General features: G+C 41.4%; 1 pseudogene; it reads right to left on the bottom strand.

Annotated features, from left to right (window-relative positions):
* Positions 1–2617: 2617 nt before the first annotated feature.
* On the bottom strand, positions 2618–4131 carry LOC132002175 (RNA-binding protein FUS-like; annotated as a pseudogene).
* Between the last annotated feature and the right edge of the window lie 20328 nt (positions 4132–24459).

Genomic DNA, 24459 nt, shown 5'->3' with positions numbered 1-24459 from the left:
TCTTTCTGCTGCTTGTTATTACTGTATAGAAATGCAACAGACTTCTGTACATTGATTTTATATCCTATGACTCTACTAAATTCATGTGTCAGTTCTAGCAGCTTTTGTGTGGACTCTTTTGGGTTTTCTATATACAGTATCATGTCATCTACAGATAGTGAAATTTTGATTCTTCCTTGCCAATTTGGATGCTTTTCATTTCTTTTTGTTGTCTGATTGCTGAAGCTAGAACTTCCAGTACTATGTTGGACAACAGTAGTGAGAGTGGGCATCCTTGCCTTGTTCCTGATCGTAGAGGAAAAGATCTCGGTTTTTCCCCCATTGAGGAAATAGTAGCTGAGAGATTTTCATATATGGCCTCTATAATACTGAGGTATGTTCTCTCTAAACGTAGTTTGTTGAGGGTTTTGTTTTTATCATAAATGGATGTTGTACTTTGTCAAATGCTTTTTCTGCATCTATTGAAATGATCATAAAGATCTGTATCTTTTATTAATGTGGTGCATCACTTTGATTGATTTGTGAATATCAAATCACCCTTGTGTCCGTGGAATAAATCCCATTTGATCATGGTGAATGATTCATTTAATGGACTGTTGGATTTAATTTGCTAGTATTTTATTGAGAATTTTTGCATTCATGTTCCTCAGGGATGTTGGCCTGTAGTTCCCTTTTTTAGTGGAACTTTTATTTGGTTTTAGTATCAGGGCATTGCTGGCCTCGTGGAATGAGTTTGGAAGTTTTCCTTCTATTTTTTGGAATAGTTTGAGAAGAATAGGTATTATCTCTCATTTAAACAATTGGTAGAATTCCCCTGGGAAGCCATCTGACCCTGGACTTTTTTTTGTTGGGAGATTTTTTATTACTGATTCAGTTTCTTTGCTGGTTATCAGTCTGTTCAAGTTTTCTCTTTCTTCCTGATTCAGTTTTAGTCATTCGTATGTTTCTAGGAATTTATCCATTTCTTCCAGGTCATCCAATTTGTTGGCATATAGTTTTTCATAATTTTCTCTTATAATTGTGTGTATTTCTGTGGTATTCGTTGTTATTTCTCCCCTCTCATTTGTGATTTTATTTATTGGATCCTTTCTCTTTTCTTTTTTTTCTTAAAGACTTACTTATTTATGTAAGTAGTCTCTACACCAGTGTGGGGGTTAAGATCGAGAGCCTCAGGCTTTAACAACCGAGCCAGCCAGGTGCCCTTTTTCTCTTTTCTTTTTGATAGAAATCTGGCTAGGGATTTATCAATTTTATTAATTTTTTTAAAGAACAAACTCTTGGTTTCATTGTTCTGTTTTTGTTTTTGTTGTTTTGTTGTTGTTGTTGTTTTAGTTTCTATATCCATTATTTCTGCTCTAATCATTATTATTTCCCTTCTTCTGGAGGCTTTAGTCTTTGTTGTTCTTTTCTATCTCCTTTAGGTGCAAGGTTAGGTTGTTTATTTGAGAATTATCTTGCTCCTTGAGGAAGGCCTATACTGCAATATACTTCCCTCTAGAACCACTTTTGCTGCATCCCAAAGGTTTTGGATCATTGTGTTTCCATTTCCATTTGTTTTCATTCTTTTAATTTCTTCTGTGATTTCCTGGTTGACCCATTCATTGTTTAATACATGGAAATACATGGATTAAATGTATGTTAAATACATGGAAAGGCCATGTATTTGTGGTCTTTCCAAATTTTTTTTTTGTGGTTGACTTCCAGTTTCTTAGCATTGAGGTATGATTTCGGTCTTTTGGTTCTTGTTGAGGCCTGACTTGTGACCTAGTATATGATCTGTTCTGGAGAATGTTTCATGTGCACTTGAAAAGAATATGTATTCTGCTGCATTAAGATGTAATGTTCTGAATATATCTGTTAAGTCCATCCAGCCCAGCGTGTCATTAAAGTCATTGTTTCCTCGTTGATTTTCTGCTTAGATGATCTGTCTTAAAGTCCCCTACCATTACTATATTATTATCAATGAATTCCTTTATGTTTGTTATTAATTGTTTTATATATTTAGGTGCTCCCATGTTGGGAGTATAAATATTTACAATTGCTAGATCTTCCTGTTGGATAGACCCCTTTGTTATGATATAGTGCCCTTCTTCATCTTTTGCTACATTCTTTGGTTTAAAATCGAGTTTGATACAAACATGGTTCCTCTTTCTTTTGATGTCCCTTTACATGATAAATATTTCTCCATCTCCTCACTTTCAATCTGCAGGTGTCTTTAGGTCTAAAATGAGTCTTCTTAGGCAGCATGTAGATGGGTCTTGGTTTGTTTTTTGTTTTTTGTTTTTTATTTTTTGTTTGGACCAAGTATCAAACACTTTATTCCAGTTCCTGCTAAGCAGAAACAAATTATTCCAGTTCCTGCTAGGCAGGACCATCTGAAAGAGAAAAACTCCCCACATTCCTGACCCAGATATCAATCATCCAGTGGAGTGAAGAGGGGGAAGAGGAAAAAAATTTTACTGAAACGATGGTTTTTAATGGGAACCAGAGGTATGGTTACAATTACATAGTCCGACACAAAAAAACCCATGGTGATCAGGAGTTGGAAGGTTACAGAAATAATGAGGGTAACACTGGGTACAAGAAGGAAAGCTGTTGCAGGACCTCGGGAGCCAAGCTAATACGGCCTCTCCCTGCGATCCTGTCTGGGCTCACCTCTGGAGTCCATCTTGCCAGGGCCAAAGCCACCTCTGTCCCCACCACCCCGGCCCCCTCGGAAGCCCCCACGGTCTCCGCCTTGGCCTTGGTAGCCACCCCGATCATAGCCTCCTCTTCCACCACGACAATCATCTCCATAGATACCCCCCATATGAGAGCCTCCCGGTCCCTGTCCTGGGCCATCTGGTTTAGGGGCCTTACACTGGTTGCATTCATTCCTCCAGGAGAAGATCAGGTTCTCACATATAGGATTTGGACACTTCCAGTCACCAGCTCGCTGCTGGCCGCCGCCAGCACCACCACTAGGGAATCCTCTCCGGCCACCGCCACCACTGCCACCACCTCTGTAGCCTCCGGCCCATAGGTCCTCCTCGCCCTCGGCCTCCACGACCATTGCCACCGCCCCAATTGAGGTCTGCTCGCCGAGTAGCAAATGAGACCTTGATAGGATTCCCAGAGAATTCTTTACCATCAAACCAGTCAATAGCTGCTCTAGCAGATGGTGGGTCATCAAACAACACTGTTGCCTCTCCCTTCAGCTTGCCCGTTTCCCTGTCTGTGTACAGATTAATCATGGGCTGTCCTGTTTTCTTATTTGTCTTAATAATACCAATCTGCTTGAAGTAATCAGCCACAGACTCAGTTGTAACATTTTCGCCAAGTCCTGCACCAAGATGGTGGTGTTGTCTGAATTATCCTGTTCGGAGTCATGATGTGATCCTTGGTCCCAAGGGCCACCAAATTTATTGAGGCCACCACGGTCACTTCCGCCCATGCCACCTCTGCCTCCACGGCCACCTTCACGACCTCTGGGTTCATAGCCACCGCTGCTACGGTTGTAACCACCACCACTGCCCCGGCCGCGGTCCCCACGGTCCTGCTGGCCTCCCCCGTAGCCACCACCACCACCACTCTGGTCCTGATTGCCATAACCGCTGCCGCCACGACTCATGGAGGACTGATCTTGGCCGTAGTTAACTCCACTGCTACTGTTGTACTGGTTCTGTTGTCCATAGCCTTGAGGGGGATTATAGGAGCTTTGCTGCTGTCCATAGCCTTGCTGCTGTCCACTATAGCCAGACTGCTGGCCATAGCCCCCACTCTGGGGCTCCCCGTAGCCGCTGCTCTGAGAACAACTACCATAACTTCCCGAGGTGCTGCTAGGAGCTGGCTGCTGGCCATAGCCAGGATAAGAGGACTGTTGCCCATAAGATGACTGAGAACTCTGGCTACTGCCATAGCCACCAGTCTATCCCTGGGAAGCTGACTGAGGGCCATAGCCTGTGTTCTGGATCTGCCCATAAGAAGAACCATAGCTGCTCTGGCTATAGCCTGATGTGTCTGACTGGCCATAACCACTGTAACTCTGTTGTCCAGAGGGCTGATTGCTCAGTTGGGAATAGCCCTGTCCAGGCTGGTGGGGTAGGCCCCATAGCTTTAGGTTGCTTGTTGGGTATAGTCGTTTGAGGCCATGTCCGCGCACGCACGCACAGGCTGACAAGCAACAAGATTCCAACACCACACAGCACCGACGCCTTGAGGACTGACTGTTTTTTTTTTTTAAATCCATTCTGACACTCCATGTTTTTTGATTGGAGCATTTAGTCCATTTACATTCAGAGTAATTATTGATAGATATGTATTTAGTGCCATTTTATTGTTCTGTCATTGTTTCTGGAGATTTTCTCTGTTCCTTTCTAGTCTTTGTCATTTTTGGTCTTTCTTTTCTACTCAAAATGTCCTTTTAATATTTCTTTCATGGCTGGTTTGTGGTCATGAACCCATTTAGTTTTTTTTTTGGGGGGAAACTGTTTATTTCTCCTTCTATTCTGAATGACTGTTACTGGATAGAGTATTCTATTCTCTTGTTCTATCTAGTATTCTGTTCTATCCAGAACATTGAATATATCATGCCACTGCCTTCTGACTTGCCAAAAGTTTCTGGGGAGAGATCTGCTGCTAACCTTATTGGTCTTCCCTTGTAAGTTAGGGACTTCTTTTGTCTTGCTACTTTTAGGAATTTTTTCTTTATTGCTACATTTTGCAAATTTAGTTAGAATATGTCTTGATGTTGGCCTGCTTTTTTTTACTTTGATGGGAGTTCTCTGTACCAAAAGGAGACCAATTCTGAGGCTCTTTGGATAGTCCAAGTGAAAGATGATGTAAGCCTAAACTAGGGCAAAGGCAAAGAATGGGAAAGATGGGCTAGACTGAAGATTTTTCTGAAAGAGAATATTTAGAATTACTAACTGAACATGAGAGGGGGAAAAAGTGGGAGTAATTGAGAATAACTGAGATTTCCAGCTTGGGGAAAAGGATGGATGGCAATACCATGCACTAAGAACAGGAATCTAGGAAAAGGACAATTTTTTGTGTGTATTCAGGTGGTTAATAAATGATAACGAAAAAAATATATTTTGTATGGCCACATAGAGGTGTCCAAAATACAGTTAAAAATACAAGTCTGGAATTCAAGGTTAAGGTTGGTGCTTAAGAAACAGATTTGAAAGTTAATATCTATGAATGAAGCAGTAAGAATGGTTGAGGACATCAGATAAGCACACCAGAGAGAAAAGAAGGAGTCCCAAGAGAAATCACAACAGCTAAGGCAGTGAGAGAGCCCAAGATAAGAAGAATGATCAGAGTTAAAAGGACCTCAGACAGTGGTATTTGAGAAGATCAGAGAGGAAGGACCATGAAACCGTGGCAATGGATAGTATCAAACGGGGCAGAGAAGTCCAGTAGACTGTATTTTTTTTTTTTAAAAACAGCCTTTGGGCAATGAATTAAACAAGCAGAATAAATACCATTCAAAAACAGGCAAACATGGGTGCCTGGGTGGCTCAGTGGGTTAAGCCTCTGCCTTTGGCTCAGGTCATGATCCCAGGGTCCTAGGATTGAGCCCCACAGCGGGCTCTCTGCTCATCAGGGAGCCTGCTTCCCCCTTTTTCTCTGCCTGCCTCTCTGCCTACTTGTGATCTCTCTCTCTCTGTCAAATAAGTAAATAAAATCTTTTTAATAATAATAAATAGCATTTATTTCAACATGAGGAAATAGCTTATTGAGCTCTCAGTTCAAGGGAAAATATGTGAAATAAAAGCTTCTGTCTTCCTAACTGAACAGAGTGACTGTTGTAAAATGCTGAGGCTATTAACTTTTCAAATGAATCACAATATATGAAGATATCGAAATTTAATGAAGTAAATGGATTTGTGGCCAGACAACACAAATATTTAGAAATACATTTAAATCACTAAACATTCAGCTGATTTGGTTATTAGGTTAAAATGGTAGAAGCCTGGGGCCCCATAATGCCATGGATAAAAATGGGGACTGGCTGTGGCCAGTTTAAAGTTGCTTCCTGTCAGGGTCCAGGCGGTTGGGAATAGGCCCCACCTGCCCAAGACCAGCTGATTCATTTCTACTGCGCATGTGCGACATAGGTCAGGTTGGCCAGGGAAGTGTCCTGAGAAGCCTGGTGGGGGGAGCAAGCTGTTGGGGGTACCTGGCGTTTGCCTAATTCCAAACCTTAATCTACACAATGCTCATCTTCCCCTTAAAGGCAGAGCTGGAGGAAATTGGAGGACTGGAGGACTGCCTTGCCAGGGTGGGGCCAGGCCTAATAGCCTGGGTATTTGGGAACTGGAAACACCTGAATTTCTTGGTGACTAGGCTCCATGGACTAGGAGGTCCCAGCTGCCCACGGTGGGACGGGGGATTCATACTGTGCATGCACAAGCCGCCCAGCCAGAGGTAGTGGAGGACCTGGAACTGGGTAAGTGTATGGAGAGGTCAGAGCACGACAGTGAGCTGTTGGGGATATAATGCATCTACCTAACCTTCACAAATGCAAATATTTCTCCTGGAGTCGAAGCTGGAGAAGACAGGACTGCCTTGTCAAGATGGAGTCTGGCTGGCTGCCCGGTAAACTTCACGAAGAGATGCAGGGGAGCCTTGATTACTGGTAAGCCTGGGATGCCATCAGGCAACCCATCAAATGAGAACCGACTGACTCCTCTGTAAAGCTGCTGCCTCAGAAATATTTAGTTGGGGCAGTTTCCCTCCACTCTGGAGGATATGCGGGTGGTTTGGAGCCAAACCGAGCTCCACCAGCCAGGAGGGCCTGGGCTGCCCTCGGAGGGCTGGCTGTGCACAGGCCAGGAGCAGGGGCCTGCCCTATTGGGCAAGTGTCTGGAGAGGCCAAGTCATGGAAATGGGCTGTGGAGGTTACCATTCATCTGCCTAATTCCAAGCCCTAAACAACACCAGTGCACGTATTCTCCTTGAAGGTAAGGCTTTGGGAGTCTGGACTTCATTGTGAAGACCATTTCTGGGCATCGGCTGGGGTATGCTTAACTGAGTGAGAGACACCTGGGAGCCTTGATTATTGGGAAGCCCAGGACATCATCAGGCATCCAGTCCAAATGGGGACTGATAGCCCCCAGTTGAAAATGCAGCCTCGGAAATATTTTCAGGGTGTAAGCTCTCTGCACCCTGAAGCCATTAAGTGGTTGGGGTATTGCCAGAGCTCTGTGGGCTGGACGGGGCCCTACAGCCCTAGGCCCGCTGACAGTGTGGGTACTGCCCATGCCTCAGCAACACAGGTCAGGGGAGCTGGGGCCTGACACCTGACACTGTCAAGGGAGGTCAGCTGACAGGAGGAGGCCACTGAGGGGACCTGCCATATGCCTAATTCTAAGCCTTAAGCCCCCTGAACACAGAACTGGGGGAATCCAGACTGCCCTGTGAGGGTGGATAGTGTGGGACACCTGGGTATCTTGATCGCTAGAGAAGTCGCGGATGGCATCAGGCAGCTGGTCCAAGTGGTCTGTCAAGCTGGTCTGTCACCAGTTTAAAGCTGTTGCCTCAGGAAGACTTCCGGCGAGCGGGTATTTTCCACCCCAGCAGCTCTGCAGGGTTTGGAGACTGGCCTGAACCCAGCAGAACTGCAGGGTGGGCAGAGGTCAGGGGAAGCAGGGACCTGAGACAGGGCAGCTTAGGGAGAGGCCAGGTCACGGAAGCCGGCTTTTGAGGGTAGCTGGTGGCTGCCTAATTCCATGCCCTACCCACACAAATGTACGTATTACCCCAACTCTGCTTTGTTTCGGGAGGCAAATCCTGTTCAGACTGATTCTTGTCTTTGCCAGCAACGGAGTTAACACTAATTCATGGTGTGAATTTCACAAGCCATTAGCACATGGGGTAATGACTTTTAATTTACCAATACAAAAATCGCATACTCCAAACCGAAGTTGTTAATCATACTGTTGCTCCGGTCAAGGGGAGATGAAAGGAATGAAGCTCTAATTTAGTTGCCATTCTTCCTCATTATAGGAGCTGGTTCTTGGGTGAGACTGCTTAGCTACTTGCCAGCATCAAGTCCAAGTCCCTTGGTGCTGAGGCAGGAGTGTGCTGGGCTTGCTAGGCAGAGAGCCACGGCCAGTAAGAGTCACCTTTACCCTGGCCGGAGCTAATTGTCCCAAGGGCTTTGGAAAGCTCTTTCAGATCAACAAAGAGCCGCCTTGTCCAGACAGAACACCTTTGTGTAGTAATTAGAAAAATCTCTGTATTTATAGTCAAAATGTCCCCTTGCCATGGTTGGTCCTTGTTTAGTGATAAGCCCCCAGCAGGGCCCTTCACTGCTGAGCTACTGAGTTCTTAAGGTTGAGAACAGATGAGATAGTGCCAACCTGATACCAGTTAATTTATTCTTATATCAAAACAACTTCACTACTAAAAAAAAAACCCCACCTTTTTGTGTCTTTGCCATAAGCAAGTGGATTTGAAAGCCTTTCAAATGAATACACAAAAATCCATCTTGTGATTTCAAATCACTCTCACTCTAACTAATACTAAGGGCCTCATGGGGTACTTGGGTGGTACAGTCGGTTGAGCCCTCAACTTTCGGTTTCCACTTGGTTCATGAGCTCAGGGTCCTGGGGTCAAGCCCCACATGGAGCCCATTTTGGGATCTGCGCTCATCCTGGAGTCTGTTTGAGCTTCTCTCTTCCTCTCTCTCTGCCCCTCCTGCCGGTGCTCTCTCCCTTCCCCCCCCCCTTCTCCCTTCTTCTCCTTCTCTCTCAAATAAATATTAAAAAAATACTAAGGGCCTAATGCTCTGTACAAACATAAATTCAGGGAAATATCAACCCACGTTGTGATTCCACGTCACTTACCATCTTAATCACAACACTCGATTGTATTTTGCAAGTATTTTTCCTTTGACACACATTCTTTTACACCATAGTTTAATGACCAGTTTAAGCAACCACACTTCTAGTATTACCAAAATAAGGATGACAAAGAATGGTACCAAAACATGGCATCATATCAATCACAAAATGGCCAAAAGTTAAGCTTCTTTTTTAAAAAAAGATTTCATTTATTTATTTAATTTGTTTTTTTGACAGAGAGAGACAGCAAGAGAGGGAACACACAAGCAGAGGGAGTGGGAGAGGGAGAAGCAGGCTCCCACCAAGCAGGGAGCCCAATGCAGAACTTGGTTCCAGGACCCTGGGATGGTGACCTGAGCTGAAGGCAGACCCTTAACGACTGAGCCACCCAGGTGCCCCAAAAGTTAAGCTTCTTAAACCACTACGTGTAACTTCTCTGACAATTATGTTTCCAAGTAAAAATCTTTTTTCAAGATTTTCTTTCTTTCTTTCTTTCTTTCTTTTTTTTTTTTTTAAAAAGATATTTGTTATTTATTTGACAGAGAGAGAACGAGGGAGGTCACAAGTAGGCAGAGAGGCAGGCAGAGAGAGAGGAGGAAGCAGGCTCCCTGCTGAGCAGAGAGCCTGGTGCAGGGCTCCATCCCAGGACTCTGGGATCACGACCTGAGCCAAAAGCAGAGGCTTTAACCCACTGAGCCATCCCCGTGTCCTTCTTTCTTTTTTTTTTTTTTTTTTAAGTAACCTCTACAGCCAGTGTGGGGCTTGAACTCACAACCCAAGATCAAGAGTCACATGCTCCACCCAGCTGAGCCAGCCAGGTGCCCCTCCAGGTAAAGATATTTTTTATGAAGCTCCACAGGGTATGGCCTGCGTAACACTGTCAAATTCAGTTGCCATAACATCAGAATTCAAGGCTGCCATTATTTTAGGATTTATTATTTATTTTGTTTTTGTTCTCTTTTCAATTCCTGCAAATTATTTTGACTTTATTAGTCACATCTTCCAAATGTTTCCTAACTTGTCTTAAGTTTTCTAATGCATGATTTACATTTATTAGATTAATTTTAGGCGGTTCAGTGTGAAACATTTCTCTGGTTATTTTAATAGTTCCTTCACCTTCTGTTGAGCTCAAATAATATCCTTTTCCTTCTACTGTCACATTCATCATCTGTTCTAGTTTTACACATCCCAACATGCTGCATTCCTTATTTTTCCCTTGACTCCAGGGTCCTGGGACCAAGTGGGAAAGGTTAGCTTAGCCCATGCTCTCATGGTCCAATTTCCTGTGTTAATTGGTTGAGCAGGCAATAAGGCCAGAGTCATAGGCACTCATACTATAGGCATAGCCACAAGTCTAGCAGTAATAAAGCCATTTTGGTTCAATTCCATAAACATATCCTTAGGTACATGTTTTCCTTGTATCATAAGGAGGATTTCTGGGCCTGTAAGCTTCACTCTGAGTTTTAATGTTGGGGAACTACACAAGTGTAGTAACCATTGTCATGCTCCTCCTAGAAATGCCAATATTCTAATTTCACAGTGGCTCAAAGAAGCACAGCTGTTAGGATGTATGGCACCTACTTGACTGATGTTTGGGCTGTTATCTCAGTATTGTCCTGAGACTATTGCTGGGGGTTTTTTTTTTGTTTGTTTGTTTTTTGGGTTTTTAAAAAAGATTTTATTTATCTGAGAGAGAGTGAAATCACAAGCAGAGGCAGAGGGAGAAGCAGATTCCCCACTGAGCAAGGAACCTGCAGGATGCCAGGATCAGGACCTGAGCCGAAGGCAGATACTTAACCAACTGAGCCACCCAGGCGCGCAGAGAACATTGCTGTTCTACACTTGAACTTAACCAAAAGGCCGAGAAGTGATTGAGAGTATCGCTGTTCCAAGAGTATTCCACACATCAACCAATCTTAACGGCAACAATTGATGATCTACAGGCAAAGAAACATCTTTTATGTCTTTCCTTAGTATTTTGTTATTTTTAGCATTACCTCCAACCAAATTTTCATTGCTCTATTTACATCCTTATGAAATTAATTGATGTTCTGTAATATATTGCTAATTTTATCCATCTGTGTATACAACCATGACAAAGCTGCCATGGTATACATGTGAAATTGTGATTGTTTGGTTTAAAATTCTTTTTAAAAATTTCATCAGTTTGGAATAAGAAAAAGTAACTGCCTTTTATCCTCCTACCAGTCCAACAAGCATCTTCTTTCTTTAGCAAATCTGTTTTTGGCATAAGTTGTAAATTTGGCACAAATGAAGGTGGATAAAACTGAGCACAATTAGGGGATCTATATCTGGCTTGAAAGTGCTGTGTATTAAATGTCAAAGTGCTGTGTATTAAATGTCAAAGCATAGGCTACTATTTTAGGTTCTATTATGAGCATGAGAGGTTTTATTATCAGAAGATCCTAGATTCTTGAGTAGAAATCTGTGGTGTGAGGCAGAAGCCTGATGTATATCACCAAGGATACTGATATGTGTGATATGCTGTTTTCTATGTGCCTACCATCCACCTTACAAGCTGTCCCTCTTCTTTTAATGACTAGACATAGTATCCATAGATCTGTTGTTAATTTTCTAATAAGTGAACATGGATTAAGTTGGAGTGTAGTAAATAATCTTTTTTTTTTTTTTGCTTATTTATATTATAAGGTATAGTTGCCCATTTTGCATATCCAGCAGCATCTCTCATACAATGAAATGCTAGTGCACAGAGTAAATTTGGAATTAAAGTGTGGTTACTTTTAGAGAGTCTGCTTTGTGTTCAACACTGCACTCAATTCAGTAAGATAAGGGAAAAGTACAAAAGTTGGTACCTGGGTCACCATACGCTCTGGGTTGTAATACCAAGAGCCAGTTAGTAGTTCAGGCCAATTTTCAACCACCAAATCAGCATCTAATAGGGTTGTTCAGGATCCTCATTGGTTCTTACAGAGATTGAAGTGGAAGGTTTCCACAGCTTCATCGGCTTCTCTAAGTGTTCTGTTTTACCATTGATTGAAGGTTTCCCAGTCACTAGATCATGCTGATAGCAAAAGATGGAGTCAGGATGTTTGACTTGGTGATGCTGGGATGCTAAGTTGCAATAAGGTGACCAGCAGGGTGATCCACAGGGGAAGTAGAGGATGTCACAGACTATGGAGTTGGATCTGGACCAAAAGCTGTCATTCTGATTTGGACTGGTGGCACAACCATTGCTGGTGCTATCAGAGGAGTACCCAGAGCAGCAGTGAGAGTGCCATTCAGTAGTATACAATAGGCAATATAATATGTCCAGCTGGTGCCACGCAGCACTGACCCATTTAGTAACCTTGATATGGCCAAAGATGCATACTACATTAATTCCTGCAAAATAAAGATAGTGTCCTATGCATTTTTAATTTTTTGTTCTTGCTACTCAAGGAAATCTGTGGTTTTCATGGCCATTATTCCCAATATTGCCTCAAATATCATCACCCGGCACCATGCTAGGATAAACATTAGGCATCTAGTGTTGACAGAATAAAATATATTCTTCAGGCCTGAAATTTCTACAGAGGCATTATGTTATTTTTAAAAATTTGATGTAATGTGTCCTTTCCTTCAGTTACCCACGAGGTTTCATTAGTAGCAGGTGCAATAATTTTTGCAGTACTACATACATCATTATGTCTTTTAAATTAACACTTTTCCTTTTAACTTAGATTCTGGGGTGTTGCTAGTGCTAATTCTGATCTCTGTTGATGCCTACAATATTAATAGGAATTTTTCCATTCTTTGTGTATCTACAGTTTATTTTTTTAAGATTTTATTTATTTATTTGACAGAGAGAGAGAAATCACAAAGGCAGAGAGGCAGGCAGAAGCAGGCTCTCCGCTGCAGAGCGCCTGACGTGGGGCTCCATCCCAGGACCCTAAGATCATGACCTGAGCTGAAGGCAGAGGCTTAACCAACTGAGCGACCCAGGTGCCCCTGTGTATCTACAGTTTAGAAATCTTGCCATCTCCCAGATTGTTTTAGTCTAAGCTTTCATATATAGTTTGTTAGTAAACAAACTAATTTTTGCTTGAGCAACCCATTATACCTTTAAGTTGAATCAGAGATGATTGAGTTGTAGGGCTGGTGGAAGTTCCACATTATGTCTTGCTCCTTAGCCCATTCTTGTATTAGCTTTCCTGTGAAGTGGGCCCCCTAAACTAATTGTAGGATGACAAGCAATCCAGATTTCTAACACTCTGACGGTGGATTTTTTATCATGTTTCCTGCAAAGATAGGGTGATCCTATTCCTGACCACATGGTACAGTGGCATGCATATGGTTTATTCTATGGTACAGGCAAGGATCCCATGTATTCAATCTCTGTAATTCAGAAGGGTCTGTCAGGTTTGATCTTACCTCAAGTATTCATCAATGGCCTCCAAGCTTTATACTTTCAGCAGTTCTCATATATCTTAATTGAAATTTGGCAGGTATCCGTGTGTTTCTTTTTTCTAACCATGTTCTAGTACTGTGTGCCAGCGTTTGGTGATCTGACCTGTCAACTGGCATATCTCAGTATTCAGATTTTATGTTCCACTGTTTTTCTTGTTTGTTTATAGTTATGATTTGAATTGATTTCCTCATTAGCCTGTGAATCATTTTATTCTAAGATAAATTTTAGGGATCTTTGCCTCATTAGTTTTCTTGGTGAGTTTGTCTACCTGGTTATTAAATTTGATTACTTCAGAGTTATCCTTCTGATGGGCAGACACGCGTGTGATGAATATGGATAGATCAGCCAGTGATATTTTCTGCCACATGCCCTTATCCTGCATGTTCATATTTCTGACTTTCCAGTCACTTTCCTGCCATGTTCCTGATGAAAGAGCTACTCCATTAGCTGTTGCCCATGAGTCTAAGAAAACATAGAACTCATTCTTATTTTTCTTACCTGGTTGTTCATGGTCAATTTTATGGCTCTTGGTTCAGCTTATTGTGCTGCTTCTCCTGAGCCTGATTCTGTCAGGATTAGACCATCATTAGTTAGATTAACCAGTCTGCCAGCATATTCCAGAAGGCATCATGGAGGCTGATTCATCTGTAAGCCATGTGTTGTTGAGTGCTGTGAACCAGGATGGTCTTCATTACCAGACTGTTCAAGTTTGGAGAGGCTCATTCTTTGGAAGTTCTGTAAAGTTCACCATTGGCATTGCTGAGATCTCCTTAGTTAATGCAGAGGGTTGATTCTCCATCCATATGTCTTGCTTGGAAATAAACCAGTTGCATGTTAGGACTTTTTGGGGCGGAGTAGTTCCTTTCTCTGTTGGTCTGAATATGCTTTACCTACTCCAGAATAGGCTATTGGATTTTAAGTATAATTACTTTATTTTCTACTAGTGGCTCTGTATTTTGTAGGGCTTAAGAGACTACCCAAGTGAGCCTTTCAGTTGGTTGGTATCTGTTCTCGACCATGAGAAATTCTTAGACTAAAATCCAATTGGGTAAAATTTGGGAATCTGCAGTGGTTCAGTCCATAATAACATGTTGCAAACCCTTGTGAATTTAGGTACTCTAAATATAGTTTATGTTTGGAATCCTCATTATTTGGTGATAATGTACTAGATGTTCTGACATTTTTTCAATAAGTAAAGGCTGCCTCTTGAGTTTCTGCCCATCTAAATTCCCTAATCTTCTTAGCTATTTTATAAATGTGTTTTAATATATCCCCATATGTGATATGTTTGTTTCCAGTATACATGCAGTCCTATCAGTTTCTGATCTGCTTTTTTTGTGATAGGAGTTGGTATGCAATCTGTTTGGTTTATGATTTGGTCTGGTATTTATCTGCCTTCAGAGAACCAAATTATGCCTAAAAATTCTGTAGTAGTGTGGAGTCTTTGGACCTTACTTGGGTTGATTGTCCATCCTCTGAGTGTAAAGAATTCAGTTAATTCAACTTTTGATGCTAGTTTGTTCTTCCAGGTTATCACCAGAAATAGGAGTATCATTAATAAAGGAAATACTGGTTTGTGTGTATGTTGAATTTTCATGAACAGCCTGTTTGTCTTATGTTAGAGTGTTGTGGGCTATTACTAGTCTGCTAATTTATCCTTGTGGTAATCTAGTAAACTTATATTGCCTGCCTTCTCACGTACCTGTAATCTTGGTTTGATTTTCCTCATCGACTAGAATAGCAAAGAACATGTCAGGTAAGTCTGTCACTGTGTATTGAGTTCTGGATCCAGTGGTGATACTGTTTATGATAGCATCTCTATCTAGGAGTGCTCCCTCAATTTGGGGGAGTTTTGTTTAAATTCCTATAATCTGTGTTTTTGAGGGTGGATTGGGTTATTATATGGTGAAATAGTAGGCAATAATTAGTTCCTTTAGGAGTTCCTGAATTTTTCCCTTAATTTGAAAATGTCCTGTGACTTCCATTCCAAGCATGTTTTCTAAATTGAGACCTGTGAAACAATAGGCCATATTTTTACTTATTTTTTTAAAGTAGACTCCATGCCCAAAGTGGAGCTGAACATGGGGCTTGAACTCAGACCCTGGGATCAAGACCTGAGCTGAAATCAAGAATTGGATGCTTAACTGGCCGAACCACCCAGGCAGCCCCAAAGTGATTGGTTGATTGATTTATAGAAACCTATAGCCTTAATGAGTGGTCTATCACCAGTCTATGCACTCACATCCCTTAGGTTGATTTTTTTCCAAATCCTTCATTAGTCCCTTTTTATTGTTAAAGTTTTCTAAATTACTAGACTATCCTTGTAATCATTTTTACTTGGGACCCTATATCTAAAAACAGAGTGGTATATGTATTTTTATATACAAGAGGGTTTCTATAGTTAGTGTAACATAGGTGCAGTTGGTTTTTAATGAAGTTATTCTATTACTTATACTGAGTTAGTGGGTCTACATATGGGTTTCTTTTTTTTGTTTGTTTGACAGGCAGAGATCACAAGAAGGCAGAGAGGCAGGCAGAGAGAGAGGAAGGGAAGCAGGCTTCCTGCTAAGCAGAAAGCCCGATGTGGGGCTCGATCCCAGGACCCTGGAATCATGACCTGAGCCGAAGGCAGAGGCTTTAACCCACTGAGCCACCAGGCGCCCCTACATATGGGTTTCTATTCATAGGTCTATTTACTCTAAAAGATTCTTTATTTCTGTTTCTTTGCCACCGTAAGTAGTTTCTGGGTTTTCTCTATCTTTTTAAAAAGATTTTGTTTATTTCCTTGAGGGACAGAGAGAGGCCAAGGGAGGGACCAAGGGAAAGGCATGAAGCCCAATGCAGGGGCTCAATCCAAGACCCTAAGATCATGACCTGAGCCAAAATCAAGAGTTAGACGCTCAGCCAACTGAGCTACCTAGGCACCCATTTCTGGGGTTTCTATTTTTATAATTTGTTTTACAGTGTAGTGGTCTAAATAGTTAAGGTGGCCAGTAGGGCCTTGTGGGTTTAGGCTTTTATGGTCCATTTTGATTAGGCCCATTTATATTAAGTAAAGGCCTTTTCTATCCATATATGTGAGTGTTAAAATTATAGCCTTTATCTTAGTTCCTCAGCTGTTCTTATCCAGTCAATCAGTTTCCTGTGTTTCTGGCAACTGCAAATAACTGTTAATAATGTTGTTCTGTTCTGTGGGGTATAGCTTTAAGAATGACCTTTCTAAGTTTTTCGTAAACTCCAGTTAACAGTGTAGTATTAGTCTCAGGTGTACAATACAGTTATTCAACACTTCCACACAACAGCTGGTGCTCACCACAAGTGCACTTCTCAATCCCTGTAACCTATTTAATCCATCCTCCCACGAACCTCCCCTCTGGTAACCATCAGTTTGTTCTCTATAGTTAAAGGTCTGTTTCTAGGTTTGCCTATCTCTTCTTTTTTTCCTGCCTTTGCTCTTTTGTTTTTAAATTCCACGTGAGTGAAATCCTATAGTATTTCTTTTTCTCTGACTTATTTCACTTAGCAAAATACTCTAGCCCCATCCAAGTCATTGCAAATGGAAAAAGGACCTTTTTATTTGTTCTGTCACTTTTGGGTGTCTATACCCTAACATAAGTCATAGTTAATAGTCATAATTTCATTATTACTTAGTAGATTCCCCGATATTTTCCATGGAGATGTCTTAAGGGACATCTTAGGGCCATATTAGGTATAAGCCATCTTAACCTCCAGGTGGCTACTATTCTGTCAAACAAAGATCTTTGTAAATTAGTACTATTTTCTCCAGATGCTCTGAGATGTTGATTAAATTTAGCATCTGTGTAATGGGTCTAAGTTGTGCAGCCTCTATTCCTGTGAGAACCAGGTTAGTCCTACTTTGGACTACTAATAGCCACTGGGGTTTTTTTGGTCCAAATCAGTATCTTGGAATTCCATTCTAATTTTTGTCATTTCTTGTCTGGAATAAGCTCCCCCTCCAGTGACTCTGATTATAGTTTTGTGTATTTTCATGGTCCTCAAATCTAGTAAGTTAAAGTTACCAGGGCCAAAAGGATTTAAAAAATCCTCCTCCTCTAATAAGAAGTTTCCAGGATCCTCTTTGAGAATCCTGGGGCACACTGGTGTCCTTAATCCACACTGCTCCATGGATTAAGGGAGGTCAGAGTCAAGATGGCGGAGAAGTAGCAGGCTGACACGACATCAGGTAGCAGGAGATCAGCTAGATAGCTTATCTAAACATTGAAAACACCTACAAATCCAATGGGAGAGTGAAGAGAAGAAGAACAGCAATTCTAGAAACAGAAAAGCAACCACTTTCTGAAAGGTAGGACTGGCAGAGAAGTGAATCCAAAGCAACGGGAAGATTGACCACCGGGGGAGGGGCCGGCTTCCAGCAAGCGGTGGAACAACGGAGCACAAAATCAGGACTTTTAAAAGTCTGTTCCACTGAGGGACATCGCTCCAGAGGCTAAACCGGGGTGAAGCCCATGCGAGGTCAGCGTGGCCCCAGGTCCCGCAGGATCACAGAAGGGCCAGGGGTGTCTGAGTGTCACAGAGCTTACAGGTATTAGAACAGGGAAGCCAGCTACAGCAACAGAGCTGAGAGTGAGCTCACAGCTCGGGGTCACCTTGAACCGGTCGCAGGCTCGGTGAGCTCAGAGCGTGGCTGGAGGCCAGGGAGATGGGAGTGATTGGGCTCTTCTCTCTGAGGGCACACTGAGGAGTGGGGCCCAAAGTTCTCGGCTCCTCTGCGCTGGAGACTGGGAGGCCGCCATTTTCATTCCCATCCTCCGGAACTCTATGGAAAGCGCTGAGGGAACAAAAGCTCCCCAAAGCAAATGCAAGCAGATTAGTCAGCACGCCCGTGGTAAGGGTGGTGCAATTCCACCTGGGGCAAAGACACTTGAGAATCACTACACCAGCACCCCCCCCTCCCGGAAGATCAACAAGAAATCCAGCCAAGACCAAGTTCACCTACCAAGGAGTGCAGGTTCAATACCAAGGAGAGCAGCAGAATTCCAGAGGAGGAGAAAGAAGAACATGGAACTCATGGCTTTCTCCCCATGGCTCTTTAGTCTTGCAGTTAATTTAATTTTTTTTCTTTTCAATTTTTTTTCTTCTGCTAATTTTTAAAATTTTTACCCTTTTCTTTTTTAACTTTTTAAAACTAGTTTATCTAATATATATTTTTTCTTTTGTTATATTTTTCTTTATTTGTTTTCTTTTTTTATTTCCTCTAAACCTCTTTTTATCACCTTTCTCCCCCCCACAATTTGGGGTCTCTTCTGATTTGGTTAAAGTGTATTTTCCTGGGGTTTTTGCCACCCTTTTAGTATTTTACTTGCTCCTTAATATACTCTTATCTGGACAAAATGACAAGGCAGAAAATTTCACCACAAAAAAAAGAACAAGAGGCGGTACCAAAGGCTAGGGACCTAATCAATACAGACATTGGTAATATGTCAGATATAGAGTTCAGAATGAAGATTCTCAAGCTTCTAGCCAGGCTTGAAAAAGACATGGAATATATTAGAGAAACCCTCTTGGGAGATATAAAAGCCCTCTCTGGAGAAATAAAAGAACTAAAATCTAACCAAGTTGAAATTTTAAAAGCTATTAATGAAGTACAATCCAAAATGGAGGCTCTCACTGCCAGGATAAATGAGGCAGAAGAAAGAATTAGTGATATAGAAGACCAAATGACAGAGAATAAAGAAGCTGAGCAAAGGAGGGACAAACAGCTACTGGATCATGAGGGGAGAATTCGAGAGATAAGTGACACCATAAGACAAAACAACATTAGAATAATTGCGATTCCAGAAGAAGAGAGAGGGGAGCAGAAGGTATATTGGAGAGAATTATTGGAAAGAATTTCCCTAATACGGCAAAGGGAACAAGCATCAAAATCCAGGAGGTGCAGAGAACGCCCATCAAAATCAACAAGAATAGGCCCACACCCCATTACCTAATAGTAAAATTTATAAGTCTTAGTGACAAAGAGAAAATCCTGAAAGCAGCCCGGGAAAAGAAGTCTCTAACATACAATAGTAAAAATATTAGATTGGCAGCAGACTTATCCACAGAGACTTGGCAGGCCAGAAAGAGCTGGCATGATACATTCAGAGCACTAAACGAGAAAAACATGCAGCCAAGAATACTATATCCAGCTAGGCTATCATTGAAAATAGAAGGAGAGATAAAAAGCTTCCAGGAGAAACAAAAACCGAAAGAATTTGCAAACATCAAACCTGCTCTACAGGAAATGTTGAAAGGGGTCCTCTAAGCAAAGAGAGGTCCTAAAAGTAGTAGATCAGAAAGGAACAGAGACAATATACAGTAACAGTCACCTCACAGACAATACAATGGCACTAAATTCATATCTCTCAATAGTTACCCTGAATGTTAATGGGCTAAATGCCCCAATCAAAAGACACAGAGTATCAGAATGGATTAAAAAAACAAAACCCATCCAAATGTTGCCTACAAGAAACCCATTTTAGACCCAAGACACCTCCAGATTTAAAGTGAGGGGGTGGAAAACAGTTTACCATGCTAATGGGCATCAGAAGAAAGCAGAAGTGGCAATCCTTATATCAAATAGATTTTAAGCCAGACTATAATAAGAGATGAGGAAGGACACTATATCATACTCAAAGGGTCTGTCCAACAAGAAGATCTAACAATTTTAAATATCTATGCCCCTAACGTGGGAGCAGCCAACTATTTAAACCAATTAATAAAAAAAATCAAAGAAATACATCAACAATAATACAATAATAGTAGGGGACTTTAACACTCCCCTCACTGAAATGGACAGATCATCCAAGCAAAAGATCAGCAAGGAAATAAAGGCCTTAAATGACACACTGGATCAGATGGACATCACAGATATATTCAGAACATTCCATCCCAAAGCAACAGAATACACATTCTTCTCTAGTGCACATGAAACATTCTCCAGAATAGACCACATCCTGGGTCATAAGTCAGGTCTCAGCCAGTATCAAAAGATTGGGATCATTCCCTGCATATTTTCAGACCACAATGCTCTGAAGCTAGAACTCAATCACAAGAGGAAATTTGGAAAGAACCCAAATACATGGAGACTAAACAGCATCCTTCTAAAGAATGAATGGGCCAACCAGGAAATTAAAGAAGAATTGAAAAGTTTCACGTAAACAAATGATAATGAAAACACAATGGTTCAAAATCTGTGGGACACAACAAAGGCAGTCCTGAGAGGAAAATATATAGCGGTACAAGCCTTTCTCAAGAAACAAGAAAGGTCTCAAGTACACAACCTAACCCTACACCTAAAGGAGCTGGAGATAGAACAAGAAAGAAAGCCTAAACCCAGTAGAAGAAGAGAAATCACAAAGATCAGAGCAGAAATCAATGAAATAGAAACAAACAAACAAACAAAAACCCAATAGAACAAATCAATGAATCTAGGAGCTGGTTCTTTGAAAGAATTAATAAGATTCACAAACCCCTGGCCAGACTTATCAAAAAGAAAAGAGAAAGGACCCAAATAAATAAAATCATGAAAGAAAGAGGAGAGATCACAACTAACACCAAAGAAATACAAACAATTATAAGAACATACTATGAGCAACTCTACGCCAACAAATTTGACAATCTGGAAGAAATGGATGCATTCCTAGAGACATATAAACTACCACAACTGAACCAGGAAGAAATAGAAAACCTGAACAGACCCATAGCCAGTAAGAAGATTGAAACTGTCATCAAAAATCTCCAAACAAACAAAAGCCCAGGGCCAGATGGTTTCCCAGGGGAATTCTACCAAACATTTAAAGAAGAATTAATTTCTATTCTCCTGAAACTGTTCCAAAAAATAGAAATGGAAGGAAAACTTCCAAACTCATTTTATGAGGCCAGCATCACCTTGATCCCAAAACCAGACAAGGATCCCATCAAAAAAGAGAACTACAGACCAATATAGTTGATGAACACAGATGCGAAAATTCTCACCAAAATACTAGCCAATAGGATTCAACAGTACATTAAAAGGATTATTCACCACAACCAAGTGGGATTTATTCCAGGGCTGCAAGGTTGGTTCAACATCCACAAATCAATCAATGTGATACAATACATTAATAAAAGAAAGAACAAGAACCATATGATACTCTCAATAGATGCTGAAAAAGCACTTGACAAGGTACAGCATCCCTTCTTGATCAAAACTCCTCAGAGTGTAGGGATAGAGGACACATACCTCAATATTATCAAAGCCATCTATGAAAAACCCACTGCAAATATCATTCTCAATGGAGAAAAACTGAAAGCTTTTCTGCTAAGGTCAGGAACACGGCAGGGATGTCCATTATCACCACTGCTTTTCAACATAGTACTAGAAGTCCTAGCCTCAGCAATCAGACAACAAAAGGAAATTAAATGCATCCAAATCAACAAAGAAGACATCAAACTATCACTCTTTGCAGATGATATGATACTATAAGTGGAAAACCCAAAAGACTCCACTCCAAAACTGCTAGAACTTGTACAGGAATTCAAAAGTGTCAGGATATAAATCAACACACAGAAATCAGTTGCATTTCTCTACACCAACAACAAGACAGAAGAAAGAGAAATTAAGGAGTCAATCCCATTTACAGTTGCACCCCAAACCATAAGATACCTAGAAATAAACCTACCGAAAGAAGCTAAGAATCTATACTCAGAAACCTATAAAGTACTCATGAAAGAATTTGAGGAAGACACAAAGAAATGGAAAAATGTTCCATGCTCCTGGATTGGAAGAACAAATATTGTGGAAATATCTATGCTACCTAAAGCAATCTACACATTTAATGCAATTCCTATCAAAATACCATCCTTTTTTTTTTTTTTCAAAGAAATGGAACAAATAATCCTAAAATTTATATGGAACCAGAAAGGAACTTGAATAGCCAAAGGAATATTGAAAAAGAAAGCCAAAGTTGGGGGCATCACAATTCTGGACTTCAAGCTCTATTACAAAGCTGTCATCATCAAGACAGCATGGTACTAGCACAAAAACAGACACATAGATCAATGGAACAGAATAGAGATCCCAGAAATAGACCCTCAACTCTATGGTCAACTAATCTTCAACAAAGCAGGAAAGAATGTCCAATGGAAAAAAGACAGCCTCTTCAATAAGTGGTGCTGGGAAAATTGGACAGCCACATGCGGAAGAATGAAACTGGACCATTTCCTCACACCACACACAAAAATAGACTCAAAATGGATGAAATACCTCAATGTGAGACAGGGATCCATCAAAACCCTTGAGGAGAACACAGGCAGCAACCTCTTTGACCTCAGCCACAGCAACTTCTTCCCAGGAACATCGCCAAAGGCAAGGGAAGCAAGGGCAAAAATGAACTCTTGGGATTTTATCAAGATCAAAAGCTTTTGCACAGCAAAGGAAACAGTTAACAAAACCAAAAGACAACTGACAGAATGGGAGAAGATATTTGCAAATGACATATCAGATAAAGGGCTAGTGTCCAAAATTTATAAAGAACTTAGCAAACTCAACACCCAAAGAACAAATAAATCCAATCAAGAAATGGGCAGAAGACATGAACAGACATTTCTGCAAAGAAGACATCCAGATGGCCAACAGACACATGAAAAAGTGCTCCACATCACTCGGCATCAGGGAAATACAAATCAAAACCACAATGAGATATCACCTCACACCAGTCAGAATGGCTAAAATTAATAAGTCAGGAAATGACAGATGCTGGCGAGGATGTGGAGAAAGGGGAACCCTCCTACACCGTTGTGGGAATGCAAGCTGGTGCAACCATTCTGGAAAACAGCATGGAGGTTCCTCAAAATGTTGAAAATAGAACTACCCTATGACCCAGCAATTGCACTACTGCGTATTTACCCTAAAGATACAAATGTTATGATCTGAAGGGGCACATGCACCCGAATGTTTATAGCAGCAATGTCTACAATAGCCAAACTATGGGAAAAACCTAGATGTCCATCAACAGATAAATGGATCAAGAAGATGTGGTATATATACACAATGGAATATTATACAGCCATCAAAAGAAATGAAATCTTGCCATTTGCTATGACGTGAATGGAACTAGAGGGTATCATGCTTAGTGAAATAAGTCATTCGGAGAAAGACAACTATCATATGATCTCCCTGATACAAGGAAGTGGAGATGCAACATGGGGAGGTTAAGGAGGTAGGAGAAGAATAATGAAACAAGATGGGATTGGGAGGGAGACAAACCATAAGTGACTCTTAGTCTCACAAAACAAACTGAGGGTTGCTGGGGGGGTATTGGGAGGGGGGAGGGGGATGGGAGAGGGGGGAAGGGAGGTGGGGTTATGGACATTGGGGAGGGTATGTGCTATGGTGAGTGCTGTGAAGTGTGTAAACCTGGCGATTCACAGACCTGTACCCCTAGGGATAAAAATACATTGTATGTTTATTAAAATAAAAAAATTTAAAAAAAATCCTCCTCCTCAGTGTATGGATTATTGTCCTTAAGAGCAAAAGGCTCTAGGTTTCCTAGAGTAGGTTTCCTCCTACTCTGGAGATCACTTTTTTTTTTTTTTTAAGATTTTAAAAATTTTATTTGACAGAGAGAGACACAGCAGGAGAGAAACACAAGCAGGGACAGAGGGAGAAGAAGGAGGCTTCCCGCTGAGCAGGGAGTCCAATGCAGAGCTCCATTCCAGTACCCTGGGATCATGATCTGAGCCAAAGGCAGAGGCTTAACCACTGAGCCACCCAGGTGCCCCTGGAGATCACTTGTATTTTTGTTGTTTTGTTTTGTTGTTTTTTTAATTTATTTATTAGAGAAAGTGAGAACATGACTGGAGGGGCAGATGGAGAGGGAGAAGTAGACTCTCCACTGAGCAAGGAGCCGGATGCAAGGCTCAATCCCCAGGACCATGGGATCATGACATGAGCCAAAGGAAAATGCTTAACCAACTGAGCCACGCAGGCACTTTTTGTTCTAGTATTTTTCCTTTCATCTTATCAGCATCTATTACTTAATGCACCTAATAAGAGCACTAGAATGTTTTCCTTTGTTGCTTCTTTTTTAAGTTCAACTCTACCCTCAATGTGAGGCTTGAACTCATGACCCTGAGCTCAAGAGTCATAAGCTCCACTGAGCCAGCCAGCTCCCCACTGCTTTTTTTTTTTTTTTTTTT

The sequence above is a fragment of the Mustela nigripes genome, chromosome 14, assembly GCF_022355385.1.
Source record: "Mustela nigripes isolate SB6536 chromosome 14, MUSNIG.SB6536, whole genome shotgun sequence".
Taxonomy (NCBI): Eukaryota; Metazoa; Chordata; class Mammalia; order Carnivora; family Mustelidae; genus Mustela; species Mustela nigripes.
This window is presented reverse-complemented; position numbering and strand designations above follow the sequence as displayed.